The sequence below is a fragment of the Anguilla rostrata genome, chromosome 11 (genome assembly GCF_018555375.3).
Source record: "Anguilla rostrata isolate EN2019 chromosome 11, ASM1855537v3, whole genome shotgun sequence".
Classification (NCBI taxonomy): domain Eukaryota; kingdom Metazoa; phylum Chordata; class Actinopteri; order Anguilliformes; family Anguillidae; genus Anguilla; species Anguilla rostrata.
In genome coordinates, this window is record NC_057943.1 from 20,016,110 (window position 1) to 20,034,354 (window position 18,245).

Sequence of the window (18,245 nt, forward strand, 5' to 3'; positions counted from 1 at the left end):
AATAATCTCTCCTTTCAAAAAACTTTCATTCTTTCCAAGTGTGGTGTTTGGTTTTGGCCCTGAAAGAGACTGTGGAGGCGAGAACACCTTGAAAGGTCACAGCTCACAGCACTGAGGGACTGCGGAGGGGGTTGGGGGGACTCCCTCTGTGTGAAGTCACAGCAGTCCTACTGGGCTTTTCTGAACCGTGTCTGCTCCCCTGTGAACCAGCCCGCTGCTCCACTGGCCAGTGTCCTTGTCAACAGTAGGGCTCACAGAAGCTAGCGTCACTGAGACTGCTTCTGCTTCTGGTTCCTAGGTTTGAATGGTGCTACAATCTTTCCTTTCACCCAGGTCTTGGAAGAGACTTCTCCGTTACCGCCCCCCCCACCCCCCCTAAACCAATGCTATCTCTCTCTCCCTCTCAACACCCCAGCTGCCTCTGCTGACAGAGGGTGTGTAGTGTAAATAAATAAATAAGCAAATGAAAAGGACAGCATGTTTACACCTCAAAGTGACCTCCCTTTTAATAACGTGCGGCGCGAAGTTGGGCGCTCCGTGGCTCGTGAACTTGAATTCCGCTCAAGGGCATATTGGAATAATGTGGTCGCTATTAGGGAAACAAATTGGGCTGACGTTTCCAAGCTTGTCTGGGTGCGGGACTGCCTCTAATGTGTCTTGACACGTCCCCCCAGACGAGGGGTAGAGCTCGACCTGCTCCGCCAGTGCAACACGGAGTCAGCGCGCCGCGCTCGCGTGGCGACAGGGCCCCTGTGAGTGGGAATGGTGATTTATTAGGCCAGAGCTGTTTCTGACGCTGGCCCACTTTTGTGTCATTTGTAGCTTTTGTTCTTTTGCTCCATGGCTCGTATGGCTTTCAGCTTATAGTACGTCTGATCGTCCTGCTTCCTGTCCTGGAATGTCTGGCTGCGAATCTGGTCATTTGCTATGATGATATAAAGTCATTTTTTTCCCCCCCTTTGTTGGCTTGTTACTATACTATGGGCTGGTCTTGGATTGGACTGTGTATGTTTCTGGTTGTTTCCTTGTGTCATGGGGGCCATCTGTCTTTAAGCATCTCTGTGCTGATGACATGTACATGTTCTGTGCGTTTGTACGATGGTGTGTGTGGCTATTTAATTATGTGTTTATGTCTGAGTGTGAGCACATAAATGAATTGATCGCATGCACGCATATGTCCATGAGTTTATGTGCATCTGTGTGTATGTGTGTGCACTGGCAAGTGTGTATGTAGATGTTTATATGTATTTGTGTGTAAGTGTGTGCATTCGTGTGTGTGTGTGTGCATGCGTGTGCGTGTGTGCGTGTGTGTGTGTGTGCATGCGTGTGCGTGTGTGCGTATGTGTGTGCGTGTGTGTGTGTTCATGCATGTATTCTGGGTTGTCTCTGCGGTACAGCATGCCTGTTAGCGCCTGCTGTGCTTTGAGTGCCGTCTGGTAGACGGGGTGGCGTTATCCTCAGCTCCTATCTTGACAGCTGATCCCAAAAGCAGGTGTGACGTTACCTGAGCTGACAGAGACCTCTGCTTGTTATCGTCTGTCAGTCCCTGAGCTGATCTCCAGCCAGACTCTGAGCGTGGCAGCACACGTCTCTCAAAATCGGGGCCATCTCCAGGAATGAGAGGGTCCTGGAAATTGCTATGTAACAATTAGAAGCAATTAGAAATGGCTGGCCAATGAGATTGTGTTGTTACACAAATGCACATGGCCAGGCTATAGGCTAGCTGCAGTCGCTGTAGTTGTAGGGTGTCATAGTTTGACCTCACTTGGCCCATATGAGTAGTTGACACTGGAAATCACTGATCACTGTACTGTAGACAGGCCTTTGTGGAATGGGTATCAAGTTGGAGGGGAAGACAGTACAAACATAGGATTGCGTGATCAGGTGAAAAGACAGTTCTTTTGGTCCCTGTTAGCCTCTCCCGCCCCATCCATTCCAGGACCTCATAACTGTGCTCCAACTGTCAATGGAACATCTGTGTAAATCATGAACACACATGAACAGCCGCCATGAGTCACAGCCTTTCTTGTTCCTTGGTTTTTTTTCCCTCTTTCCTCTTTTTTCCACTCTATATACACCTCATGGGCTTAATCAGCATCAAAGACTACCAGATCCAATAAAGCAACTCCCTCCACACTGTACAGAGCTGAGCCCATGTCGCTCCCTCCTCTGTAAGGGATGGACAGACATGAAAGACAGACGGAAATATATGAGAGAGGAGGGACTGACTGCAGGGACGGCGAAAGGCTCTCGTGGACCATAAACAGGCTAGCAGAAGAACGCCGGCCTGCACACACACCTCCTCTCTCTCTGCAGCCTCAGGAATATAAACATCTGCTATTTGTTTCAGCGCTTTTTACCCACCCCCAATCCATAGTTTTTGGAAGAAAAAAAATCAGTAATGAAATGATTATGGTAGTAATAATAATAATAATTCTGGTAATGATCTGAGCATCCCCCAAGCCAGTGTGGGGATTTACAGTCCAGTATCACCTCCAAAATGCTTCCACATGTGTATGAGGAGGCCAGTTTCCCCATAGCCTCTCTCTCCGGCCTCTCTCTCCCCACAGGGAGAGAGGGGTGGGCTTGGATAGCAGCTGAAATGGAGGGTGGGGGTGCTGCTTCTGCTGTCTTTGCATCATAAGGTGTGTTCCCACTCAACTTGCTGCACCATGGGGCCTCCAATATCTGAGCATACGCATGACCATTTCTCAAGCATACTTTTTCAGCCTTGACAGTATGGTGGCTGGCCCCACACCCTGGTGCCCAGGTGGATTTAACACACGCAATCCTAGCCTGAGAGAAGGGCACTCTACTCCACATCCAGACTAGTTTGCAGTGTGCATGTGTATGACTCCCATTTTTCCTTCATTTAAGTTTATTTTTAAATGTGAGATTGCTTAGTTTAAATTTTCTCTTCAGCTCTGAATCTTCTGGCATCTCCGGTGAGTGTGATTTGGCTGCTGGCTGGCCTTTGTGTCCTGTGGTCTTCTCCTAAATTTTAAAAAAGTGTTTTTGCCCTCATAGCTGTAGTGGCAGCTTTAAACCGCACCAGACAAGGAGGAGCGGGACCTGGGGGGTGGAGTGGGAGGGAGTAAATGAGGATTTGTGCACTCTGAGTCCTGTAAGTGTCTTAGTGAAAAGCTGGCAGGAGTATGACTGTATAAATAAAAAGGCTCTTTGGGGCTGTAAGAATTCTCCCATATCAGTAGAAGTCATATAAATGGAATCGCTCCCCCAGCTGTCTGTGTCAGGCAGACAGGCATTCACACTGTGACTCCCATTCCTAGCACAGAGAGAGAGAGAGAAAGAGAGACAGCGAGAGAGCGAGAGAGAGACAGGCAAATAGAGAGAGAGCGAGAGTCAGAGAGAGGGGGGTAAGAGAAAGAGATGGGGGCGGTTGGTGTACTCTCTGAAATACCAGCACTCGGGCTTAGCCTGGGGCAACAAGTCATTAAATTAATTAGCACGAAAGATAGAGCCATTTTCCGTTCGTTCAGAACCACTTTAATCGCTGCGGATTGCATTAGTGCACCATGCCTTTCTCAATTTCAACACAACGGCTTTACAAACTTTAGATAATTGAAATGCTGGGAACATCTTGCAAAGGGTAATGACAGCCTTTTTGCCTCAACCATGTGTTCTTGTTTTCATGGTAATGGCTGTTCCTGGATCGTGTGTGTGTGTGTGTGTGTGTGTGAAATAAACTAATTCAGGGGGGTTGTTGCAGAGATGTCTGGGTGTAGAACAGGGGACATTGTACAGACTACATTCCAAACATGTCCTGGGATTAGAGAAACACAAATTGAGGATTTATTCAAATCCATGGCAAAAATAGCAGAATTAGTTTTTCTCCCAAGTGTAGTCAACAGTTAATTATTGCAGTGGTTTTACATGTCTCCTGCTGCTGAATGCTGTACTGCAGGGCGATCTGAGTCCTTGTCTAACCGTTCCAAACGCTGAGACTTGTGTCCTCCTAGTAATTCTTCCAATTTGCTTGTATGTCGGGAATGTGGCCAAGCCATAATCTAAGGAATTGCAATCCATTAGCTTGAAGAAGCACAGCGCTGTGCAAGAACTGTGTAACCCTTTCCTCTCAAATGATTTTGTGTTATTTAAACAGACGGGTTTCCACAGAGACCACAGCGCATTTTCTTTTTCCCACTTCACTTCACTGTTTGTTTGTCTGATTTTGGAGACAGTCTAAAAGTGGTGAAAATGTATTCCAAGTATAATATATTTAATGGATAAAATACCCTGGAGAGTATCATTAAACTGCATTTGATGCTGATAGTAAACAAGAGGCCCTGGCGCTTGACGGTAAGTTCTTTTCAAACAAAGAAGTGTGTCTTTAAGCTGATGAATTGGCTGTTACTCGATGTGTAGTTAAAGTAAAATCTGTCCATCTCTCAAAACGCTTAATATTAATGAACAAATAACCATTGAATAGTGTTATCATTATATTACCATTTAGTGCGGTGCCCAGCTTATGGTAGACATCTTTCGACTCTTAAAAATAGCCAGCCACTACAAAACAAGTCTACCAAACAGTATCTACTAACAGGATACATTTGTTTATACTGTAGTTTATAATGTTGGGAGATGTTTAATGAGCATTCATTGGACTAGCGACTTTGGTACAGGGACAGTAAAACGATGAAACCACGTTGATTACACAGGAGAATGAGTGATTCATTTTAATGGACACAAATTTAAAATAAATTGTTGCCCACTCAACTTTGTTTTGTCACGGTCAGCTAGTTGTCCTTTCATTTGTATCTTCATCTCATCTCACTAGTGCCTTCTTCCTGCATCACCACTGCTCCCCCCCCCCCCCCACCTCCCCTGCCAGATTGACTTAAATGGACAGAGAGGGAGGCTCCCCCACCTCTCATCCTCCCCTTGCTGGCTCCCCCTGGATTAGCCCTCACCCCTGCTCCTCTGGCCTCGCTCCAGCCCCACTTTGATATTACTGACGTTACTCTGAAACCCGTCACCATGGGAACAAAACATGAAGTGTGACCTCCCGGTAAATGGAGGGGAAGAGATGCCGAGCGATTGGTCAGTGAATGACCAGATCTTTCAACCTGCCTCCCCAGCCCTTCCCTCCCCCAAATGCTCCCCCCACACTCTTCTTCTTCCAGCTCTGACCCCACCTCCAATGGGGGGGGGGGGGCTGGGGGGTGGGGGGCTGTTTCTCTGCTTCTGACATTGTGGGTTTAGTTTCATTCAAAAACTCCAATTTTTCCTGAAAATACTCTGCCAGATAGGGCGCGCGTGTGTGTGTGTGTGCGTGCATGTGAAGAGACGGTCTCACATGGTTTTGAAGTTCTGTAATTGCAGCTAATGAGTGATGTCAGCCCAATAGGCTTAAGGGGAGCTGTGGCTTGACTTTTCCCTGGACTGTTTGTTTAAGCACCTTTCAGGGTTGGAGCTGAATAGAATTGTGTGCATATTCCTCAGTCCTAAATCCACATGCTGTCATTTCAAAGAACTCTCTGGTCATGCTGTGTGTATGTTTGTTCATTCGGAAATGATCGTAGAGCTGACATTTTCCCCTGTGCCCCTGTGGGATCTTTCACACTTTTTCGCTCTCTCTCTCTTGTTTGAAGTTGTGTTTTTCATTGGATTTTTTGTGGTTTTATTTTTATGTTGTGGTACTGTCCAATTTATATATGCTTTGTTTGACAGCTGCTGAATAATAACTTCAACTCTCGCTCTTTCTCTTAGTTTCTCTTTTTCATGGCTGCAGTCCAATCAAATGTTCTGCTCTCGCAAGCGTCACTTGCAAACTTCACTCAGGAGGCCGTGACACAGTACCAAAGGACACACCCCTGAACAGAGGGGAGGAAAAAGGGGTGCAGTGGAATTATTTGTTTTGGACCGCTCTGAATACACCTTGAAATGAATCCAGAACTCGACTGAGAAATGATTGAGAAGTAAATTGAAGTTTTGTGCATTTGACAATTCAGTTTTCTTTGGATTGTATATGGAGATTATGGCCAGGAGAAGATGTTTTCATAAAAATCATTGCTGTAAATGAACAGATAATATGGATGTAGTAACTAGCCGGCCATATATACAGATTGATATATATATATATATATATATGGGAGGAATATTTCTGCCATTATGTATAATAGCATTGTAATAATACCACATGGAATTATACAGTGCATATCAGGTGTATTAACTAGCAGGCTAGTTTGATATCTGAGGTAGTAAGATTTGCTATATTATTAATAATGTTATTAAATATGTTAAATATAGACAGCTAGCAAAAACCAGCAAAATTCTAATGGTAAATGTATTTAATTTATATAGCGCTTTTATCTCTATATTTATATATCCAAAGCGCTTTACAATTGATGCGTCTCATTCACCCATTCACACTCACATGCAAAAAGCAAATGGCTGCCATGCAAAGCGCCAATCAGCTCGTTGGGAGCAATTAGGGGTTAGGTGTCTTGCTCAGAGACACTTCAACTCACCCAGGGCGGGATCGACCGCTCTTACCTCCTGAGCTATGTCGCTCCGAAATTCATGCATTCATGCAATGTTGTTGTGGCAAACAAGCCTGCCACAGGCCACCGAAGAGGCTTTCCAAGGGGCCCTCCAGCACAGAGACACAGGGAGATGATGTTCCAACAGTCCAGATTTATTTACGAGGGTTTGGCAAGATGTTACAGCCAAGTGAGCAGATCTAAAACACTGTCATGACTGAGAGGCTCCCTTGTGTGGGTGGGGATGGCAGATTTAACCTGTGCGCAGTGATTACCTCACTACGCACAGGTGCAGCCACTCCTGTTCCTGGGTCCAATTAGCCTGGCCAATTATCTAATTCTTAACCAATTATCCAATTGGCCAGGTCTAATGAGCTTGACCCAGGACAGGTGTGGCTGCTTAAACCAGCCATCCCCACACCACAGTTGTCTTCCTATGCATTTCAACCCACTCCCCCCGGGCACCCGCCCTAATATTCAAACTAAAGTTACGCCCTTGTTGCTTTGGAACTTGTGCAGTTCCTTTTGGCCTCCACATTTTGCTCTTGCCATCACTCTGATACTGAATCTTCATCTCACCTGTCCATAAGATCTTTTTCCAGAACTCTTTTAGCTACTTCTTAACAAGCTGTAACCTGGCCATTCTGTTTTTCCAGCTTTTTTCAGGGGCTATGTATAAAAAGCTACTGTGATTTCTACATGGTCAAACCAAAATGTATGAAAATAGCCTGTAATAAAAGCTCAGAATCTGCACTTTAACAACATGTGAATTTTTGTTTGCAAAGCTAAAATTCTGAACTACAGAGCCCAATCTAGAAAAAAAAGTACATTCAAGTAAAATCTTTAAAAGTAGCAATCCATGAATGTGTGATGCAAACTTTGTTCTCCATTGAATTTCTACATCGGTGCTCACTTGGTAAACACATATTGAACTATCAACAAAGCATCAAACACTTCAAAGTACAAAGACTCTCTACAACACATGTCGATACAGCACATACTGTATTGATTCCTAGTAGCGTCTTTGCAAACAAGGGCCTCACAAGGGAGCCTGCCCTGCACACGTGTGTGAGGGAGGTGGCCGTGTGCGGCGCTGGTCTGAGCAGTGGATGCCTGAGGAAAGCTTTGGCCCTCTCAGGAGCGGAGGAAACTGCAGGTGAATGTTGCGCGTCTGTGATTCGCGCGTGTCTGTATTCCGGCTCTCTAGTGCGCCAGGCCTAGCCCCGCCCTCTGTCCTGCGTCAGCGTGACGCAGCGCTGATTTATTGGTCTCTTCCAGGTTGGCGTGGCGACGGCGGCCTGTATTTCCACCTTCCAGCTTGACTGTTGGGTCCAAGGCCGGGCAGCGAGGGGGGAGATCAATGGTGCGGGGCAAAGCCACGAGATGGAGAGACCTGTCAGGCCTGAATTAGATGTTAAATCTTTTGGACAAAATGTATTGTGTTAAGAATTTATCATGTGCTGTTTCCTGCGAGATGATGTATAGAAAAGATTTGTCGGCGGGCACAGTCAGAATCTGCTGTTTCAGGGCTAAAGTGGTTGTCAGGCAACACATGATAGATTTTTATCTGCACCTCCTCGGTCTCCCTCCGCCTCTCTCCCACACCCCTCCCCCCATTTCTCTCTCTCACCCCTCTACCTTTTCTCATTTTTTACCCTCTCTGTTTCTCTCTCTTCTGTTGTCTCCTGTTCTCATTCCCATGTCCCCATAAACATTGCCATGTGCTCAAAATGCTCATTTACTTTCCTTAGCAGGAGGTGTGATGTCATCACACTTGAATTGATAGTGTAGTTGTCTCCCTGGGTGATGTCACTCTGAGGGCTCTGGTTCGAGGAATGGGAACCAGACCCCATTGGGGAACCCAGCCAGAACAAAAGCCCAGTTGTGCAGTAAGGCTAACAGAAGCCATATCAGGCATTATCCTATGCACGCAAGGTCTATTGGTGATCATTTGCTTTCAGTCTACTGTTGTGTGAGGAAGATTGCCCAGTGACCGGCGGGCTGCATGAGGTGGTGCTTATGCTCCAGATCTGTGTCTGCTCAGGGCAGATGCAGCTCAGGCCAGTTTGCATGACACTATTATTTATGATAATTATAATGATTATTATATGGACAGAATTTTTAATTACTTATTTAATGCCTCTTCATTGACAAATTTTCATGTGAAGTTGATTTGTTATTTATGATGTGTCATAAGCAATGTGTCCTCTTCACTTTCCCCCAATGGAAGAATTGCTCCCTTTCCTTTCTAACTTATGAACAGTGTCCACTTCCCTCTCATCTCTTGTGGACTGAATGTCCTCTTCTCTCTCATCTCTAATAGACAGAATGTCCCCTTCTCTCTCATCTCTAATGGACAAGTTGTCCTTTTCTCTCTCATCTGTAATGGACAGGTTGTCCTTTTCTCTCTCATCTGTAATGGACAGGTTGTCTCTCTCCTGTGTTACAGGCTGACCCCCCTCTCTTATGCACAGAGTGTCCCCTCCCTCGGTGTGTTGCCAGGACACTATGCAGGGGTTTGTGGGCTGGAATTACAAAAAACTCCTGGCAGACCCTGTGACTCTGCTGCCCGGGGCACTGCTTCTAGACCGGAAGAATTTGAGGAATGCCCCGTAAATCCCTTTTCCCCTCTCCCTTGGCAACAGGCATGGCCAGCACTGCTTACATGGGGTCCCCCATACCCCTGTTCCACTTGAAAATGGGGATAATACTGTCCTCACACTGCCCTTCTCTGGCTTTCTGCTCTCCAGCCTTTTGGAAGCAATGATGTTGATTAATCTAACTATTTCTTCCTGTCAGAGACCAAAAAAATTAATCCTGCTTCAGTATACATTCATGCAACTTTTTGTCATACAATATATAGATAATTGAAAAATAATAGTAATGTTTCCTTTTCTGATAAAAATTCAACCCCAGACTAAAACGCAAAGAATTTTAATTATCTTTTTGTATCAAATACACACTCAGATTGTGCAGCTGTGGGCGGTGTATTTGTCAGTGGTGAGACCGTTTGCCGGGTGTGTGGATGTGTCTGCTGAGTGTGTTTGCGGAGTGCGTGCTGTGAGGGAGGCAGACATCTGGCCGCTGTGTCAGGCTGTGTTTGCTCAGAGGCTGTTACGCTGGTGAGAGGACGCTGATCTGCGTAGCGTTGGCCTCTCTGACCTCCCGGAGCAGGAGAGGTGCCTGGCAGTCAAGCCCCCACCCCCGTGCCTGTGGCTGCTGTGTCACAGGGGGGTCAGCAGGGGGCAGGTCAGAGCTTTCTGCCCCTGTACGCCCGCTTGTGTGTTTGTGTGGGTGCGTGTGTGTGCGAGAGGTGGCGAGAAAAAGGAAACCTCTTTCACACGTTGTCAGAGATGGAAATAAAGAGAAAAATAAAATTTAAAAACTGCTCCCAGTGATCGAGAGATTTACAGAGGGAACAGTGTGTTCCCCTCCATTGTCGGGAATGAAGGAAGTCACAGTTTCCGTGGTGACTGCTGTACCCACCCCCCAATTCTACCCTTATTCTCAAGGACCCCTGGAAAGATTACCTGATTAGAAAGCCCCGATAACAGGTTAGACACAAGAAAGGAGCACTTCGGTCCCTGAGCAAAGTCCACTGCAGCAATTAAAGCAGAGATGAAAGAATACAAGATGGCTGATAAATAATTGACTCTTTCCTGAAGTGCAGGGAGGGGGGCGAGGCGCTTGTGCCGGGTTACATAACCGCACAGCGGGAGCTAATGGATGGGCCAAGGTCCTGTGTGGTGGCACCAGGCCCAGACGAGGCAGGAGTCACCGCTGCAGTGGTCACATTGGTCAAGGCTGCTCTCTGTCCGAGCCGCACTTACGGGGGCCGGTAATGGCTGAGAGGTTCCGTAAAACACCGGCTGATGGCTGCTGTCTCCAGCCCCGGCGTAAAGCAATATTCTCAGAGGAGCCATCCGCCCAAATGTATTTAAATGTATTCTGGTAATTACAAATCTCTACACACAAACTGCAGCGCCGCTCTTTGGCTTTGCAACAGGAGACGTTTTGTAGCACAACTGTACTGAGATAATTACATGCTTCTACTTAGGTTTCTTGATGGATGCCTCTTTGTTGTTGGGGGGGGGAGAAATAGAGTAAACATGCATTTGGAATATGAAAATGACTAGCAGTGTTGGTGTTTTAATTTTAGATTGCGTACAACTTCAAAGTGCTGCAGGTTCCAGGTTACTTTCTGAAACGCCAGCCTCTCTCCTGTGCCACCTCTCTGCTACATCAAACTAGAGCACTGGGAATATATGGTGTTATGTTGTGACATCCAGCCCTTCGTATCAGATACAGATATATGAACTCATTCACGGCCCCGTACCTTCACAGACCCCATAAACCTGTCACAGAAAATAAGACTGAACTCCTCGACCATGTAGATGGTTTATTTTTACATACCCCCTAAAAATTTAATCACATGCAGACACACTCAACAGGCGCAGGGGGGGTCTACGCGAGCTCTCTTGTTCCAGTCTCTCAGGAGTCTTACAGCCTGCGAGAGCTGGTGTGAAATTGCGTTGACCATGTTGTAGGAACTCAGTGCCTTCTGTTGGGCAAAATAAGAGACATACTTTACGAATAAAGGCAGCACTGGAAAAATTATACGAAATTGAAATGTTTCTTTCATTTTGCTGCATACGTTGTTAATCCACGAGAACTGTTCCTTGATTAATGCTGATGAAATGAATGACACATAAAACAAGTGTGTTTTTTCATCACAAATAGCTTGATAAAACTGATTGTTTCTCACTTGTTTTTGAGATGTCTGGATCCAATTATTGTCCCCTTTCTTAGTCACTCAGAAGTCAGGCCTATTTTAACATGGTTATTTTTAGTTTTCACACTGTACTATAGAGGATCTTTTCATACTATCAGTTCCAAGAAATTAGAATCTTTTTCTTCACCAGAAACCTTGGCCATTAAATCATTGGTTAAGAGACACTGTGCAGTATATATGGTTGACGTGTGACTGAGTGGTGGGGTGAAGCGAGCTTTGTGGGGAGGGGGGGTGAACTACCATGTATTCACTAATCCTGCCTGTTGTATAAACAGGGTATCTCTCCACAGAGTCTCTGCCCACCCCTCTTTATTGCCTGCACATTGATTTATTGATATGCGTGTTGCATGCTCTCATTTGCATTTAAAGCCACACCCCTCCACTTGCCATTCCCCCATTCCTCAGACACTGCTCCAGTGGTTGGTCCAAACACCTCCTCAACGCAGGGCCCCTGGCGACAGAAAGGTGACACACCCAGTGCCTGCGGTTGGGACACGTGATGGTTCATGGGGGTCTGAACCCCCCCCAGCACTCCGAGCGAGTGGAGCCGGTTTTGGCTCAGGTCCAGGCCCAGACAGAAATCAGTCCGGGATGTTCGCCTGAATCAGAACCTTCTGCTCCCTTGGCTTGGCACAAGAATCCGGTTGGAGTTTCCCAGGGTGAACTGGGGTCCTGAGATGAACCTAGAGACAGCAAATGCACCATACTATGAAAACAAATCTGTACATGCATCACTGATATAGGCTTGCAATGCAATTTGTGTTTCTGCAGTTACTCTATATATGTATATAGGGTTAAGGGTCAAGACTTTGGAAACAGCAGTGTGTTTACTCACTGGTGTTGCAGGGGTCAAGCTTGGAGGTGAGGTGGGACAGATCCTGGCAAGATATGAGGAGAGAACTGAAGTCTAAAACAAGCCAGCGCGAATGGAATACAAAGAAGGAAGAGAAGGGAAAAGAGAAAGACAGGTCTCCAGGGGTGCATTTTAATTTACTCGATTGCCCTATATTCCTCGCCACTTTTTTGTTTTGATGGTAGGGCTGTTTTACATATTCTTGCCCTCAAAGCAGCCGAAGAGCGGGGGACCTGTTTTATGTAAACGCAACGCGCCAAATGAAATCACGCTATTGTAAAAAAAGACGGAGAAAACGTTTGAAAGAAAAATGATGTGTGACTTGCATCCCGAGGTGAAGCAGATAATAAAGGGAACATTGTGTTTAGGCCGACAGTAACAGCATGAAATGATCTGATTTATAGAGCCCATCAGAGGCGGACAGACTCAAATGACTTTGGAAACACAGTGTATCTGAGCCTGTGTGCTTGTGTGTGTGTGTGTGTGTGTGTGTGTGTAAGTGTATACAGTACACATGTGTGTGCATTTTTGTGTATGTATGTATTTATATCTGTGTATACAGCTTGTGTGTTTGTGTGGATGTGCCTCTATACATATGTGCATATTTAGGTATGTATGTATGCATGCTTGTGTGTACAGTGCAGTCTGTAAGCATTTGGACAGTGGAATTTTTTTATTGTTGTTTTGAGATCAATGTACTGACTGTCAGCTCTGATTTAAGGGTACACCCATATTGAGTGATCAGTGTAGGAAATACAACCCTTTTTATGCATAGTCCCCCCATTTTCGGGGATCAAAAGTAATTGTACAACTGGCTGCTCAGCTGGTCCTTGACCAGCAGTGTGTCATTGCTTCATTAGTTCATAGACAAGGTCAAGAGTTGATTCTAGGAGTGGTTTGAATTTTGAATTTTTGAATTTAGAATCCGTTGCTGTTATCTCTCAACATGAGGACAAAAGAAGTGTCCATGCCAGTAAAACAGGCCACCAGGAGGCTGAAAAAATTTGAATACATTGAGACATAAATTTAAGTGTCTCAAAATCAGTGTTTGGTAAAAAGCCACAGTGCAATGGTGAGCTCAGCAATGGCAAACAACCTGGTAGACCATGGAAGACTACTGTCGTGGATGACCAAAGAATACTTTCTATTGTTTAGAAAAAACCCTTTTCAGCTGTTGAAAAGATCAAGAACACACTCCAGGATGTAGGCACAGATGTGTTAGAGACTATCATAAAGATAAGGGTACACCAGCATAACCGAAGAGGGTTCACTGCAAGATTGAAATTGAAATCATCTATGTCTATGCAAAACTGATTGTTGAGGTCTACCTGCTGGTATTTACAACCATCACATGCTGTTAAAATCATGAGTACTTTTCCATCTTGTAGAGGTATTCAATAGCTGGGCTGAATTAGCTCCTAACATTTTTTTGTTTGGTCTCATTAGAAACAGGCTAAAACCATGAATGTTTTCATGATAATATCATGGTTCATAGCCCTGCTTTTTTAAACTACATTTAAATAGTAACTAAATTGCTAGCTATTAGATAGGTCAATAAATGAGTCTGATTCCCCCCCCCCCCTTTTTTTCCCCCACACCTTATCTCAGCATCATCCAATGAGGAAAGGCATCCTCAAGCCCTGCAGTGGCTGGGTTAAGGTATTTCAGATGACTGCAAGAAAACGTTGTGTTGTGCTGCCATTGGCTTTTGAAGAAGGGATTTCCTCTTTTTATTTTGGTGGTGCTTCCTTGGCTGTGTGTTTTTACCTAGTTTCCTTTTGTTCCTGTGGTGCTGAAACTAGAAGAGTGTAATTCTCTGGCAAGGTCTGGCTTATCATTCTCTCTCTTTTCTGGTAATTTCAAATTAACGTCTTGTTTAATGTCTTCTGTTTTGTAAATTAGTAGTGAGCCTACATTCAATAAAGAATGTATGATTTCAATTAATTATTCTAATTGACTGCTTCTTATTTAATTAAATGATTTAATCTTAAGACCTGATGTAGAGTTTATTTTCACTGGATTTAATTGATAATAGTAATTTTCAATAATAATGACAAAATTAAGCCACATAAAATATATTTTATATGTAGGTTAAGTGAGGCGTTCTAGCACGCAATACCACTTGTGTGCAGCACGAGTGCTGAACATTTTAACAAGGGCATTGACTGTTGGAACATATTTTTACTTAAGCCTCACTTCCCTGACATCCTGCTAAAGCAACCAAGGGGTTTTTCAGGGCCAAAAAGTGTAATGTTCTTGACACTGACCTGAATTCTCACCTGACCTGAATCCAATTGAACATGCATTTCACTTGCTGAAGGCTGAAGCCAGAAAGCCCCCCCAAAAAATAAAATAAATAAATGAATGTTACTGTAACAGAAGCTGAAGATGGTAGCATTGCAGACCCAGCGGGGCATCATCATGAGATTATGTTGATTTGTGCATTTACTTTTGGCCCCCTAAATTGGGGGATTGTGCTTAAAATGGGTAGTAACTCCTACATGGATCACTGGATACATGGATGTCAAAAACCTTAAATTAAATCTGACAGTCAGCACTTTAATCTCACTGTTTCATTTCAAATCCACTGTTTCAAATACAAAGCCTAAGAAACAAATGTATGTATGTATGTATGCATGCATGCATGTATGTACTGTATGTATGTGTTTGCAGAGTGTTTGTGTGTGTGCTTGGGGAGATGGTCTGTATGTAAGTCTTGCAGCTTCCAAATCCACCTCAGGTATCCCATGAGCACTGCTTCATTCTTAATCCTACCGAGCCTTTAGGCCATGAAGGGAGAAACGGTTAAGTCTTCCGAGACTGCTGGATGGGTGGAGGTGGGAGTATGAGTCGGGAGGGGAGTAGGGCTGAGTGGAGCAGGGAAGAGCAGTTGAACAAGATTTATTTTTGTTAGTTTTATGGCTACAGTGAAACTTTGGGCCTGCACTGGCATAGTGCCCACCCACCTTTATTCCAGATGTTACCATGGCAAAACACATGGTCAGTATCCAGGCAACCAGGCAAGGGTTGGGGGGCAGGGGTGTGGGGGTTGGCTCAAGGCCTTGGCAGAAGAAGGAAATGAGAGACAGAGAAAGAAAGACAGACAGACACACAGACTGACAATGAAGACCAGCACCTTGTGTTTGCTATTCATCGTCCTGCAAGTTTACATAGTGTATTTCTCATGACTTTTATTACTCTGAGGGAAACAACCTGTTTTTAATTTAAGCCCTGTTTTTCCTCTACCATCACCTAAAACACACAGACACACAGACACACACACACACCCACAAACACACGCGTGCACACGCATACACACACAGCAGGAAAAACTCTAGCTGTTGTTCCTGCTCTATTGATTCCAATTTAAAGCTGTAATTGAGAGTAACAGACATTGTTATTCGTCAGCCTCCCCCCTCCCTCCGCAGCCGTTTTAATTTAGAGGACAGATTCAGTGCGCTGGGTGCGAGGGGAGCTTTGTAACTATGCCAGGGCCCAAGGCAAGGTTAACTGTTTGCTTTGACTACAGACGAAGGCTGAGGGAGGCTGTGCTGCTCCTGACTCCCTGATGGGAGCTCTGGTTGACCTGACGGTAGCACAATCCCGTCCCCAACTTCCTTGAGGACGCTGTTTCATATTCAGAGTTTGCGCCGGGGGGGACGCGGAGGAGCGAACGAGCGGCGGGTTGTCTCTCGCCCCCGCACCAGCATTCCCGCTTTTTTTTGGAGACGATTTTTTCATGTAATAAATAAAAATGTAACACTTTGATTGACATGCCGAACGCATCCCCATGGAGCAACGTGGGCCAGGAAGAGTGGAGTGGAACCTGGATATTGCAGATATTAATCACGGTGTTCCGAAATCCAGCCAGAATTTTACACACAGTCACACAGCGTGCATGCCTGAAACTTTTCTCAGTGTTTAGGAAGAGCCTCCCCTGTCCTGGACGGTGGGCGTGAGGAATTACCTGTGCTGTGGACCTGTCTTGCGTCGGGGCGAGGGGAAGGGAAGAGCTCCTTGCGGCAGTCGGGCAGCACAGAAGCGATTATATTGAGTAGATCGATACCTCAGTGGCATTTAAATGCAGGAGCGGCGGTGAGGAGAAGCAGGGGGAGGGGCAACCAGCCCGGAGTGATGGGGCCGGGATCAGACACTGCAGCCAATTAAGAGCGCGATGATGGACGGCTTTCTTTACCACGGGACAGATTGATGTGATTATTGCCATTGAAATGATCATGATCACAACAATCATTATAAATGATCGTCGCCATAATGAAAAGAAGAACCATTTGCGTGCGCGAGAACACAATCACATCTCTAAAAACCAAAAGAAATTTACATAAAAAGACTGAGAAGGTTATGATAAGGAGGGAAGCATTGTGAAAACATTAGAGTTCACTAGAGATGGACAAAAATACTTTATGCTAATGATATGTTAAAGCGTGAAGAAATTGGTATTTTTCTGCTCAGTGGGTGTCTGTGTGTGACAGCACTGTGTGTGTGTGTGTACGTACATGTACGTGTATATTTGTGCATGGCTGTATATGGACGTGTGTGTATGTGTGTGTGCACGTAAAAAGGGAAGATTTCAAGGACAGAGACTAGAGTGGAAGACGGAAGATGCATACTTTGGGAGATAGCACCATTCTTCGTACCTTTTGTTTTGTTTAGATTTTCCATTCTTCTCCCTTGGAAAGTGAAGTGACATTCACTGCATGGAGAAACTAAGGCAAGGAGGGGAGTCATGTAGCTGACAAACTGAGGCGGATTCTATTGTCACCTCATCTCTGGGCTGTGACTCAGAGTGAGAGAGTGTGTTGGTGTTTCTCTCTTTCCCTCTCTCTATCTTTCTACAGTGTGTGTGTGTTTATGGAATCATAAAACAGTGCAGTACCTTATTCAGTGCCTATATAAAAATAAGTGCGCCCCCAACTAATTTCCTGTTTTTAGGGATATTTTGAACCAAAAGGATATCTGACAATCACATAAGTCACAGGTTATATAAAGGGTGATATGATATTGTAAATAACACAAAAAATACTACTTTTTCATTGGCTACTCAACAACAAAATCACCAGACATTTAACATCCCTGTCGGGGAAAGTAAGTCCCATCCTGGCTGCAGTAGCTGGTAAAACCTCCCTTTGCTGCAATAACTTTAAGTACATGTTTCTTATAAGTGTGGATGAGTCTCTCACATTGCCTGGGAGAATTCAGGACCACCCTATTTTACAGAACTGTTTCAGCTCTGGCCCTACAACTCAGCTCAGGCCCTTCCAGTCTATCTCAATAGACTTTCAGCTGTGTGATGCATTCTGCTCCAAAATACTGTAGTAAAGGATGGAATATATAGTGGTCTAATTGATTGACTCAATGTCTGGGTCTTGCACCATCACAAAAGGAATAACCAATAAAAACCCAGGGTCTGGCCATAGCAAAGCAGGACTAACCAACGAAAACAGGCGTAACCTGCTGCCTCTCCAGTGCCTCAATCCCCCGATGTGTCTCGGCTCTCAGGGCAACTTCACCCCACAGGCCTCCTCAGGCTGATTAATGCTTCGCCAGGCAACCTGCTGACCACACCCCCCTGCATTATTGATACAGACAGCCCCGTACAGACATCTTAATTATGGCCAGACACCGGACCCTCATGGTCACCACCAGGCCTCTGTGTTTAATTGTGTTTATTCGCTCGTTTATTCAGGTTCCCCCAGGAGGGAGGCCTGCGCCTCCGTCTGCCTCAGTCTGGCTTCAGTGCAGTGACTGTCATGGAAGATTGAGGAAGAGGTGACGCAAGGCACATTAATCGTATTGCTGATTTACAGCACTCGTGTATCTATGGCGGTGATGCCGCTCTCTTCTTACCCACACACACTCCAGCAGAGGAGAATGACAGTTCCACAGCGTGCACCAGTTAACCCTGACTGGGGGACCTGAGTGACAGTGTTCATAATGATACATGTTATAATGGAAAAAAATGATATTGTATTAAATATAATAATGTTACATTTAAGACCTGGAGCAAATGGGTTATTTAGACAATTGGATACAAAGGCATTCATTGAGTTTAGGGACAGAATATTGGATTGTTTGAACC

General features: G+C 45.1%; 1 long non-coding RNA gene across 2 annotated transcripts in view; it reads left to right on the forward strand.

Annotated features, from left to right (window-relative positions):
* LOC135234226 (uncharacterized) overlaps positions 1–14,092 on the forward strand; it is a 65,935-nt gene extending 51,843 nt beyond the window's left edge. For both annotated transcript variants that reach the window (XR_010324040.1, XR_010324039.1), the window contains exon 4: positions 11,701–14,092. This is a non-coding gene — a long non-coding RNA (uncharacterized LOC135234226). The remainder of the gene's footprint in view (positions 1–11,700) is intronic.
* Positions 14,093–18,245: the final 4,153 nt, after the last annotated feature.